A 10,604-nucleotide genomic window follows, 5' to 3' on the forward strand; every position below is an offset into this window, starting at 1 on the left:
TGATCTAACCCCATAAACTGAACTGAATTTCAAATATGTTTCATAACTTTGTGTATGTGTATTGTGTACCTGCAGTGTGTGTCCTCACAGCAGAGTAGACTGTATCTGGATCAAGAGAATGGTTTTCTGGAAGATAAACAGAGATCAAACAGAAACATGTTTCCTGTGATAAACTGCACAGTAACTTTAATTCACTCTTTTTTCTTTTTTCTTTTTGTCCTGTCCCGTTTGGCTCTTTTGCCATCAGAATTATTGTCTAAAGGCAAAGAAAGATGCCCAACAGATTTACTTTGCCAAATGGACCATCCCAGCTTTGCCATAATGGTCTATTTGATTCACCTTTTATTGTTTATTTTATTTTATTTTCACTCGCAAAACACTCGCTGGGGAAAAGAAAGGGGAGAAAGAAAAACAGCGGGGAAGAAGGACGGGGATAAAGGGCAAAAAACAAAAACCAACAAGATAAGCAGACAAAAAATAAATATATGAATTACCTGGATCACCTGTTGAGAAAGAAAAAAGAGAAAACAAGCAGAAGAAAAAAAAGAGCAACATAATAAACAACATCACGATGATCTATGGGAATATAACAGTAAATACTAAATATTAAACATTATTGTGCAGCACGTAAGATCGACTTCATTCATTCGAATTCATTCTAACCTTCCCAAAATGGCTGCTGAGTGCCTACAGTGCGGACAGCTAAGGCTCAAGTACACTCAGCTTACCTCGCCTCTTCTTCTGTCTGATGTTGATATCAGCATAGGTCACTTCTTCAGGAGCAGGTGAAGTCTTGGTTACTGAGAAGGAAAATCAGAAACAGACTCAAAACAGCTCTTGTATGTTGGTGCATTACTGTGTAGTGCTAGATCAGAGGAGAAAGCTGGGATGGAACAGGTCAGGGAGTAGTTGTAGGTCGCACTGGTTGGTATAGCAAGTAACTAGCGATGTGAATTGATAAGAATGTAGTGATTCATTATTGGTATCACATATCAATTTGATTCTCTTATTGATTCTCACTGGCTTTGCTTTGAGAGTCGGCATCATCATTAAAGCAACATATCAAAAACAAAAATACAGACATACATTTGTGTTAATTAATTACATGCTTTGGGTCAAAAGTTTGTACATTTTAGAAGTATTTCCCCTGTTTGTTGTGATCAGTGTTGGGGTCTTTATTTAGGTAAAGTAATTATTAGGTATATTACACAAAACACTTTAAGTATAATTACTAGGGGTGGGACTCAATTGAAAAAAAATTATCTAATTAATTAGAGTCTTGGTAATTAATTCATCTTGATTAACTGAATTTAATCACACAAGAAAATTTGCCCCAAAGTGCAAATGTTTGTTTTTTTTTAAAGGGTTTTACTCGATGACAAAATAAATAATAGACATGGACATGAATATTTTAAACTCAAGCTATGCTGGCATTAGGTATTTTCTGTTCTGCAGCAGTTTGCCCTCTAGTGGTTGTTTTTGTGTATTTTTTACTCTGCAAGATCTAGCCAGAGGCAGTTTCACCTCTGTTAATCTGTTGCCATCCATGCCTTCACAAGTTTATAAACGGCATCATCTATAAGTAATATTGTTTGTTATCACTGAGACAACTTGTGTATGTTATTATTTGTTGTGAAGGCGTGATATAGTTTGTAGTTTGAATTTAATTTGAATGCATGTATAACCTAAGCTAGTAAGGTTAAGCTAGCTCATATGGCATGTGGTTTCTTTAACATTTTGATCATGAGCGTGATTTCATTTGATGTTTTATTCGGGCACTCACTAAGCAGATAAATATTGTGCTCATATTTTTGAATATGTGACTTACTGGTGTGTTTGTTATATTTTATATTGATGCAACATTTTTATTGGTTTATTTCTGGTTTTGTCAACAGTTTCACACTCTTTTATTAAATCATCCAACTCAACACATCGGCCTGTTCCTTGGATTTTGATTAGGAGAGTGTTTAGCTGTCTGTATAGCTGAGTCTACGTTCACGAGGACAACACTTAGTGAGGACAGAACAGTGAAAAGATGAACCATCACATCAAGCTGTGAAGGAATCTCGGCAGCCCATTTCTTAGCCACCAGTAACCAGTGAGTAGAAGAAAAACACCAAAGAGGCTACGCTCGCTTCTTCGGTATCTTTTTACGGGATTTGAAGACCCATTCACCTGCCTGTATTAAACGATGTCCAGCTCAAACCCTATCAACGCCATATCAGAGCCTGGAGCTTAGGTCAGAGTGTGCTGCCTCAGCTGCATTTTCCAAGCAAAGTTCAAATAAATCTTCAGCTAGTGCCGCTGCTGCTAAAGCTCATGCCAAGGCGGAAGCTGCACGCACGCGAGCAGCCTATGCAAAACGTCAAATAGACATGCAAGTGGAGAAAGCACGCATAGAGGCTGCATTGAATGCACTAAAAGAAGAGTGTGAAGGTGAGGCTGCCTCAGCAGAGGCTCAAGTGTTTGAGGCTGCTGCAGATTTAGACAACTGTGACCTTGGGAGTAAAGCCAGTCATGCTCAAGCAACGAAGCAGTCATTTCAGCGAACTGGTGAGTTCATCCAAGCACATTTCTCTTCAGCGCAGAGTTACGCTTCAGCTCAAAATGAGAAAGAAACAGAGGCTGCTGCTTCTGTACCACAACACAGACACCTCCCAGATATTGAAGTTCATCGCGTCAGTCGTGACACACAACAGCCGTATCCTCCTGCTTGTTCGGCTGAAGGCCTGCACCCAGGCAACCAGAGAAAAAAATCGCCCTGACCCTCTGTCTTTTAACACAGACAGAGATGTTCCCTCCATGCACACACATCGCTACACAGACTCCCCAGTCGCCATTGGAGGCTCGAGGTGTGTCTGAGTTAGCTATATATCTGGCACGCCGAGACCTTATCACAGCTGGACTAAAAGTGTTTGATAACTAGCCTGCTAGTTATTAGTGATGGGATTTCCGGCTCTTTTTAGAGAACCGGCTCTTTCGGCTCACTAAAAAGAGACGGCTCTTCAGGTTTTTCGTCGCTTTAATTAATTTATTATTAACGATAATATAAAATTATGCACAAAAAGAATTACTAATGTAAAAAAAGTGGTTTTATTTATATATGTTTATATATAAATATATGTGGTGGCCCCTTGAGACAAAGCTCGTACAAACTCCAAAACACATTCCTAGCGTTAACTGAACTTATTTATTAACCTTTATTTAACCAGGAAGATCCCATTGAGATTAAAAACCTCTTTTTCAAGGGAGACCTGGCCAAGATAGGCAGCAGCAGGTGTCTCACAGTTACAGAGATTACTCAAACACAGGCAGCAACAACACACATGCAACAATAAGTGAAAGAAAACAAATAAAATAAAATAAAATTCAATAACATTTAATAAAAAAATTAAATTAAAATAAAAAGTCAGTTAAAATGACAATCAATCTAATTGAAACAGTTGCATGTTATGGACTTGGCCTCAAGGATTCGTAGTTTAGATTTAAAAGCACTTAATGAAATGAATTCAGTCATTTTCCATTCGTTCTGCAGTTTGTTCCAAGCCGAGGGTGCTAAATGGACAAAAGCTCTTTACCAAGTTCAGTTCGAGCAAGTGGAACAGAAAGCAACAAGTAACCATGCGGACAAAGAGAATACCGACCAGCATGTTTCATTAGCAAGCAGGGAACATATATAAGAAGGCAGCAACCCAAGTATTGCCTTATGTATAAAACTGTATAAATGAGAGTTCCTCCGACTTACCAAAGCAGGCCATCCTACCTGAGAGTATAACTCACAATGGTGAGTCTGAAAATTACGGTTAGTGATGAACCTCAGAGAGGCATGATACACAGAATCAACCATTCGAAGACATTGAGCAGAAGCATTCATATATAGAATATCACCATAAACCAGCACAGGCAAAAATTTTGCAGCAACAAGCTGCTTTTTTGTATTAAAAGAGAAACACAACTTATTTTGAAAATAAAATCTCAGTTTTAACTTCAGGTTTTTCACAAGATTCTCTACATGTGGTTTGAAGGTGAGCAAGTCATCAATTAAGATTCCCAGATATTTATAGGTGTGAACCAACTCTATTTTATTACCTTCAAGAGTGGTTACCGATGGGATTATTTGGGCCAAATTCCTTGATTTAGAAAACAGCATGAGCTTAGTTTTGTCTGCGTTGAGAACAAGTTTAAGCTGAAGTAATGAGTGCTGGACAGCAAAAAAGGCTTTCTGCAAGGAGTCAATGGCTTGGACAAGAGTTGAACCACAGCTGTAAATAACAGTATCAGCAGCATAGACGTGCAAGTTTGCATCTGGCACATTTAGACTAAGATTGTTTACGTAAATGATAAATAGAAGTGGACCTAATACAGAACCCTATGGTTATGCACTGTAACAAAGTTAGAACATAAACCGTCAGATTGTATGCACTGGGATCTGCTACTGAGGTAGTTTGAGAACCATGCCACTGCTCTCTCAGAGAGTCCTGACTGGAAGAGTCTAAGTTTTAAAATACAATGATCAACAGTGTCAAATGCTTTTGACAAATCAATAAAAAGGGATGCACAGTGTTGTTTTTTATCAAGTGTAATAGTAATATCATTTACCACCAGCAGCTGTGATAGTACTGTGATTCTTCCTAAAGCCTGATTGATATTCAGATAAAATGGCATTGGTGTGTAAAAACTCCTTTAACTGCTCACACACAGGAGCTTCAAGAACTTTGGCCAGCACAGATAGATTAGATATTGGTCTGTAATTAGTTAACACTGCTGGGTCGCCCCCTTTTAATAGCGGAATAACAAAAGCTGATTTCCATACTGAGGGAATTTCAGTCGTATCCAGTGTGAGGTTGAAAAGTGTTGTGAGAGGCTCTGCCACAAAATCAGCTGCCAGTTTCAAGAAGTAAGGATCTAGTAAGTCTGGCCCTGGAGATTTTCTAGGATCTAACAGTTTAAGAGCTTTACAGACCTCCTGCACAGAGAAAGGAACAAAGTTAAATGGCTGACCAGTGTACACTGGAAGGTTTGTGCCAGATTTTACATAGACTGGGGTTCAGAGAGTCAAACAAAGAGCCAGAAGATATAAAGTGCTTGTTAAAGCAATTCATAATCTCCTTCCTGTCATAAACAGGAACAGAATCCTTAAAAACATAGGTGGGTGATCTAGGTAGCTCTTCCAAATCAGATCTACCTAGATCACTTAAATTACACAATTGAAAGCATATGTGTATTGTTTGTGTATTTATACACAAGCACTCATATATATTCAAATAATTTAAAAAAATGTTCATTTACCTGCTACTACCACACACCAAATCCGGTCGTTGGTTCTTCCTGGCTTGTGTAGCCACTAGGTAACAAAAGCTCAACACTGCGCCGAGCATCCTGGAGCACTTCTGTTGTGTTTTGTACGTGTTTTGGAGTTTTTACATGCTTCTGAGTTTTTACGTGTTTTGGCGTTTGTACGTGCTTTGTCTCTAGGGGCCACCATAAATATACTTTTATTTATTCACTCCAAATAAAATGTAATAAATAAATCATATAATACAAAAACCAACTAGTCACAGTTCAACTTTTAACTATTTCAATTTTCAGCTTTTTCCTTTTAAACAAATTTAAAGTGAAACAACACAAAACACTGCAAACCACAACACAATTAAATATAAATTAAAATATGAAAAAGGAGATGCATATTCTCTGTCATATGGGCCTGCATGAATAAACTTTCTGAATCCTTTATCATCTGCAACTGAAAATAGTTGTGGATGATTACTATACCTTTCTAATGTGACGTTGTTGTCCCTGGCTTTCTTTCTCTCTCTTTCCCTCCCGCTCTGTTCCTGTGCTACTGCGAGTGTAACTACCGCCCCTCCCCCCTCTGCCCAGCGCAAAGCACAAGGCTCGCGTGCGAAGTGAAGGGGGAAAAAAAAGTGAGAGAGAGGGTGAGAGAAGGAAAAAAACAACCACGGCTCGCAATAAGGAGCCAGCTCGCGTCGTTCACGTCAAAGATCCGTCTCTAAGAGCCATTTCGTTCGTGACCGACACATCACTACTGCATAATCAAGATACACAGAGACCCAACTCAAAATAATCTAGGAAGTAGGAACTTCAAGGCAGAATACAAATAAAGACTGATGGAAGACAGACTAATGTCATTTTTATACTAATATTGACATCAAGAAAAACAGCAAGATTGTGACTGATAGAATAAAACTCAAATACAGAAATGGAGATAAAAACCCACAAAGAAACTCCAAACCATGGGTTCAAGACATGTCTTTTGGATTGTTTCAGTGGTTTTTTTAGGACTTTCTTTTTTCTCAAATACACCGTGTCATCCTCTCCCTGCATATGCTAGTTCAAGTGGACCAAATCCTAATCCAGCCTGATGACTAAAATGGTAAGAGCAGCACCTCAGTTCACTGTTCGGAGTTTTGAAACTCTCAGCAAACAGACGTCACCCTGACCAACACTCAGTTCATCAGAGACCAACCGTGATTGTTACTTTGTATCATTGTGAAGATATATGACTTGTTCTAAAGTCTTAGAGTTGACTACAGCTGACTGTGAACATTAAAAACATCCCCACTTCCAGAATAAGAGAAGCTTAACATCTAACTGGAGAGTGAAGACAGGCTGGCAGCGCTGAGCATCATCTCACATAGAAAAGGGAAAGTAGATAATCAGATCCTCATGAGTAAAGTCTGACTGTCACCCTCAGAGAGCTTCAGGTGAATGAATTTACCTGGTTAGTTCAGGTGAGACATACCTCTCAGTTTCTTCAACAGAACCACACCTCCAACCAGGACCAGGACCACGACTACAGGGAGGACCAGGAGATAAAGAGGAAGGGAGGAGGAAGAGTGTGGAGAGGAAGAGGAGGGAGGGAAAGTAGTGAGAAGAAGAGGAGAAGTTGTGGTGGGAGGAGGATCTGCAGGAGAGAGATCTGCAGGAGAGATGATGATGAGATGATGAAAGATGATGAAGATGGTTCAGTCAGTTCATTATCAGGTCACCAGGCTGGTTTGTATCTATAAACAGGAAGTCATGTCAGTGTCCTGACCTCTGACCCTCAGTCTGCTCTGAGGAGAACGTGGATGAATATCAGTATAACACGAGTAGAGACCTTCATCAGACTGGTTGACTTTAGAGAGATTCCACTTTCCTTCAGGTCCAGATCCAAGTGTAACATTATCTCTGATGAAGTAAGATTTTCGTCTTTCTCCCTCTTTGGGTGTACAGTACAAAGTGACATCACTTCCTGTCATGACAGGAAGTGCAGGAATCTCCAGGATCACACCTTTGCCTGTCCAGCAGAGACACAAACAGAGTGACACAGAGACAGACAGAAACAGAGACACAGCTGGAACATCTGTCTGTACCTGAGACACTGATGGAGACTTCATCACTCTGCTGTCCAGATGAGCTTACACACAGGAAATTTCCACCAGTGGAGAGACCGAAAACACAGAAGGAACTGTTAACCCTACTAAACTCTGAAGCAGCTGCTCCACAGTCCTCAGTGAGTCCTCCTCTGGTCCTCTTCACTGTCCATCCATCAGCTGTCTGTCCATCATCAACACAACTCAGATACACTGAAGAAGATCCAGTGAAGAACTGCTGAAGGTTTGGACTGACAGACAGAGACACTGGAGCACACACACACACACACACACACACATACACACACATACACACACACACACACACACACACATACACACACACACACACACAGTAAATGTATTTGTGTTCTTGTTGGAGTCTCACTGATTGTTTTCACTTCCATCAACTCACCTGCAGAAACAGTCGGTGCAGACAGCAGCAGCACACACACACCTGCAACAGGAGGTCAGAGGTCACTAAAGCTCAGAGGTCACAAGGTTACAGGTCATTAAAGGTCAGAGGTCACAAGGTTAGAGGTCACTAAAGGTCAGAGGTCACTAAAGGTCAGAAACAGTTCAAAATGGAGGTTTGCTCTCAGTTCATCCAAATCTTGAGTCAAACACTCCATGTTGGGAAACGTCCCAGAACAGGTTGTGGACGACAGGAAGTCATCAAGACAAATTACTTGCAAGTGTCTGATGAAAAGGTCTTTAGCATAAACTACGCTCTGACAGCAACCCTGAAGCTGAGCAAACATTTCCTCAGGAGACAATGTGAGTCTGCTGGGTCCATAATGAGGTAAAGTTCTGTCATGGTGGCTGTGTGGCTGGCAGAGGAAAGACCCAACTCAGAAACGGGAATGGTGAACTAATTATTGGTTTTAATAAACTAAAATAAGGTGAAAAATAACAAAACTAGGAAGTATAACCTTTGCATCAATGTCCCCGTGTCTCTCCAGCTGACTCACGTTGGGCTGCAGAATTGATTTTGTTTTCTCTCTCCTTCTCTTTTTTCTCGCTGTCTCCTCCTTGCCTGGGTGGATGTCAATATTGGGCTCCCCCCTTTGGCCCATGCACCTGCTCTGACTAGTCCTGTCTCCTCGGCCAGTATTTAGGGTTTGTGGCTCAGAGTGTCTCATTGCTGGATCGTTGAACAACCTGAGTTCATGCAGCCTCGGCTAAATCTAAGTTTTGCTCGTTATATATTTCTGGCTTGTATTAACACTTGTCTTTGTATAAAGATTCCCAGACTTGTCTGAGAACCTTTCCCTGGACCCCTGAGTGTGGCAGTGAAGTGCAGTGAAAGCATGAGTGGCAGAAGAGGAGCATGTGTGAGCGGAGGAAGTGTGGATGTGTGATTTCAGGTGAGTTAAATATATGTGTGTGTGTTGTTTTTTTTTAACTCAGTGCTCGCTGGTGTTTCAGCAACAGAGACGTGTTTGAGGAAGATGGGGAAAAAATAGTGTTTTTTGTGCAGTTGTTGTGTGACCACACGTTTAAGTGAGTAGTATGGCTGACCTGTAACAGGAGGGCAGAGGTCACTAAAGGTCAGAGGTCATTAAATATCCATGAGGTCAACAATATCTGTTGTGTGTTGTGGTGGAGGTCTCCATGCCTTCTCTGCGTCACTCAGGGCTCAAACACTCCATTGTTTGGTTTTTGGTTTTCTATGCTCTCTCTCTCCTCTACCAAGGGGAAACTCATTGTGTGTTCCTGCCTCCAGCCAACACATCTGCAGTCAATTCATCACTTGCTGCTGATTACCCTTGCTCTCTGGTGACTATTTCAGATGGCGGGTCAGCGTTTCTCATCCCTGGATTGTTGCACGACTCTCTTCAGTGTTGCCCAGCTCTCTCATGGTAATTTCATTCGCAGTATCTGTTCCTGGCTTTTGACTTTCCTCTCTTTTGTATAAAAATGAAAAACATGAAGGAAATTTTCCTGGCCCTGCTTTTTATAGCAGATAACCTTAAAAATGTTCTACAATAGATGAAAAATGGAAGGAGAAACCACAAATCTAAATTTGAACATGCTGAAGCGAAACAGAGGAAAGTTACAGAGGTTTGATTAGAGACATGGTTAACTAAAACTTAGGGTTTTGCAATTTGGCATTATCTTAAAAAGTTTAAATTTATTTGGTATTGAACAGCAGAATTGACGCTTTATTTTTCCAGGTAATTTTAGAAAAGAAAAAACAACAGCGACTGACAGCACTGTAAAAAATGGTAGTCTGATGTAATATAAGCAAGAGAATAATGCAGAAAACAGAGATTTGAATGGTAAATGGACTGATTGTTATATAGCGCTTTTCTATTCTGGTCTCAAAATCTCATCTCTGCTTTACGTGAGTGTGAAGCGATGGGAATGAGAATCAGCACATCCAGATCTGCGGCCATGGTTCCTCAGCCAGAACAAGGTGGAGTGCCCACTCAAGGTCAGGGACAAGTTCTTGCCCCAAGTGGAGGAGTTTAAGTATCTTGGGTTCTTGTTCATGAGTGATCTGAGAAGGGAACAAGAGATCGACAGACGGATTGGTACTGCCACTTCAGTGAGGCAGACGCTGTACCGGTCTGTTGTGGTGAAGAGAGAGCTGAATGTAAAAGCAAAGCTTGTAATTTCCCGTCGATCTACGTCCCTACCCTCACCTATGGTCACGAGCTGTGGGTAGTGACCAAGAGAACGAGATCACAGATACAAGTGGCAGAAATGAGTTTCCTCCAAAGGGTGGCTGGCCTCTCCCTTAGGGATAGGGTGAGAAGTTTGGCCATCCGGGAGGGGCTCAGAGTAGAGCCGCTGCTCCTCCACATCAAAAGGAGGCAGTTGAGGTTTTTGGGCATCAGACAAGGATGCCTCCTGGGCACCTCCTGGATGAGGTGTTCTGGGCATGTCCCACTGGGAGGAGGCCTTCGCTGGCCTGGGAACGCCATTGCTGTTCCCCTGGACAAGCTGGAGGAGGTGACCAGGGAAAGGGAGGTCTGGACTTCTCTGCTTAGGCTGCTGCCCCCTACAACCCGGCCCCAGATAAGATGTTGATGTTTTATGGTGATGCCACCCTCCTTCTTTAGTGGCAAATAAATTTGGCAGTCATTGGCATAACAAAGAAAAAAGATCCCATGTCTTCTAAGGATGGAACCGAGAGGCAATAAATACAGTAAAAACAGCAGTGGCACTAAAATTGAGCCCTGTGGGACGCCGCATGACAGAGAAGCAGAAGATGATTGAGAA

Source organism: Pelmatolapia mariae, linkage group LG3_W, assembly GCF_036321145.2.
Source record: "Pelmatolapia mariae isolate MD_Pm_ZW linkage group LG3_W, Pm_UMD_F_2, whole genome shotgun sequence".
Classification (NCBI taxonomy): Eukaryota; Metazoa; Chordata; class Actinopteri; order Cichliformes; family Cichlidae; genus Pelmatolapia; species Pelmatolapia mariae.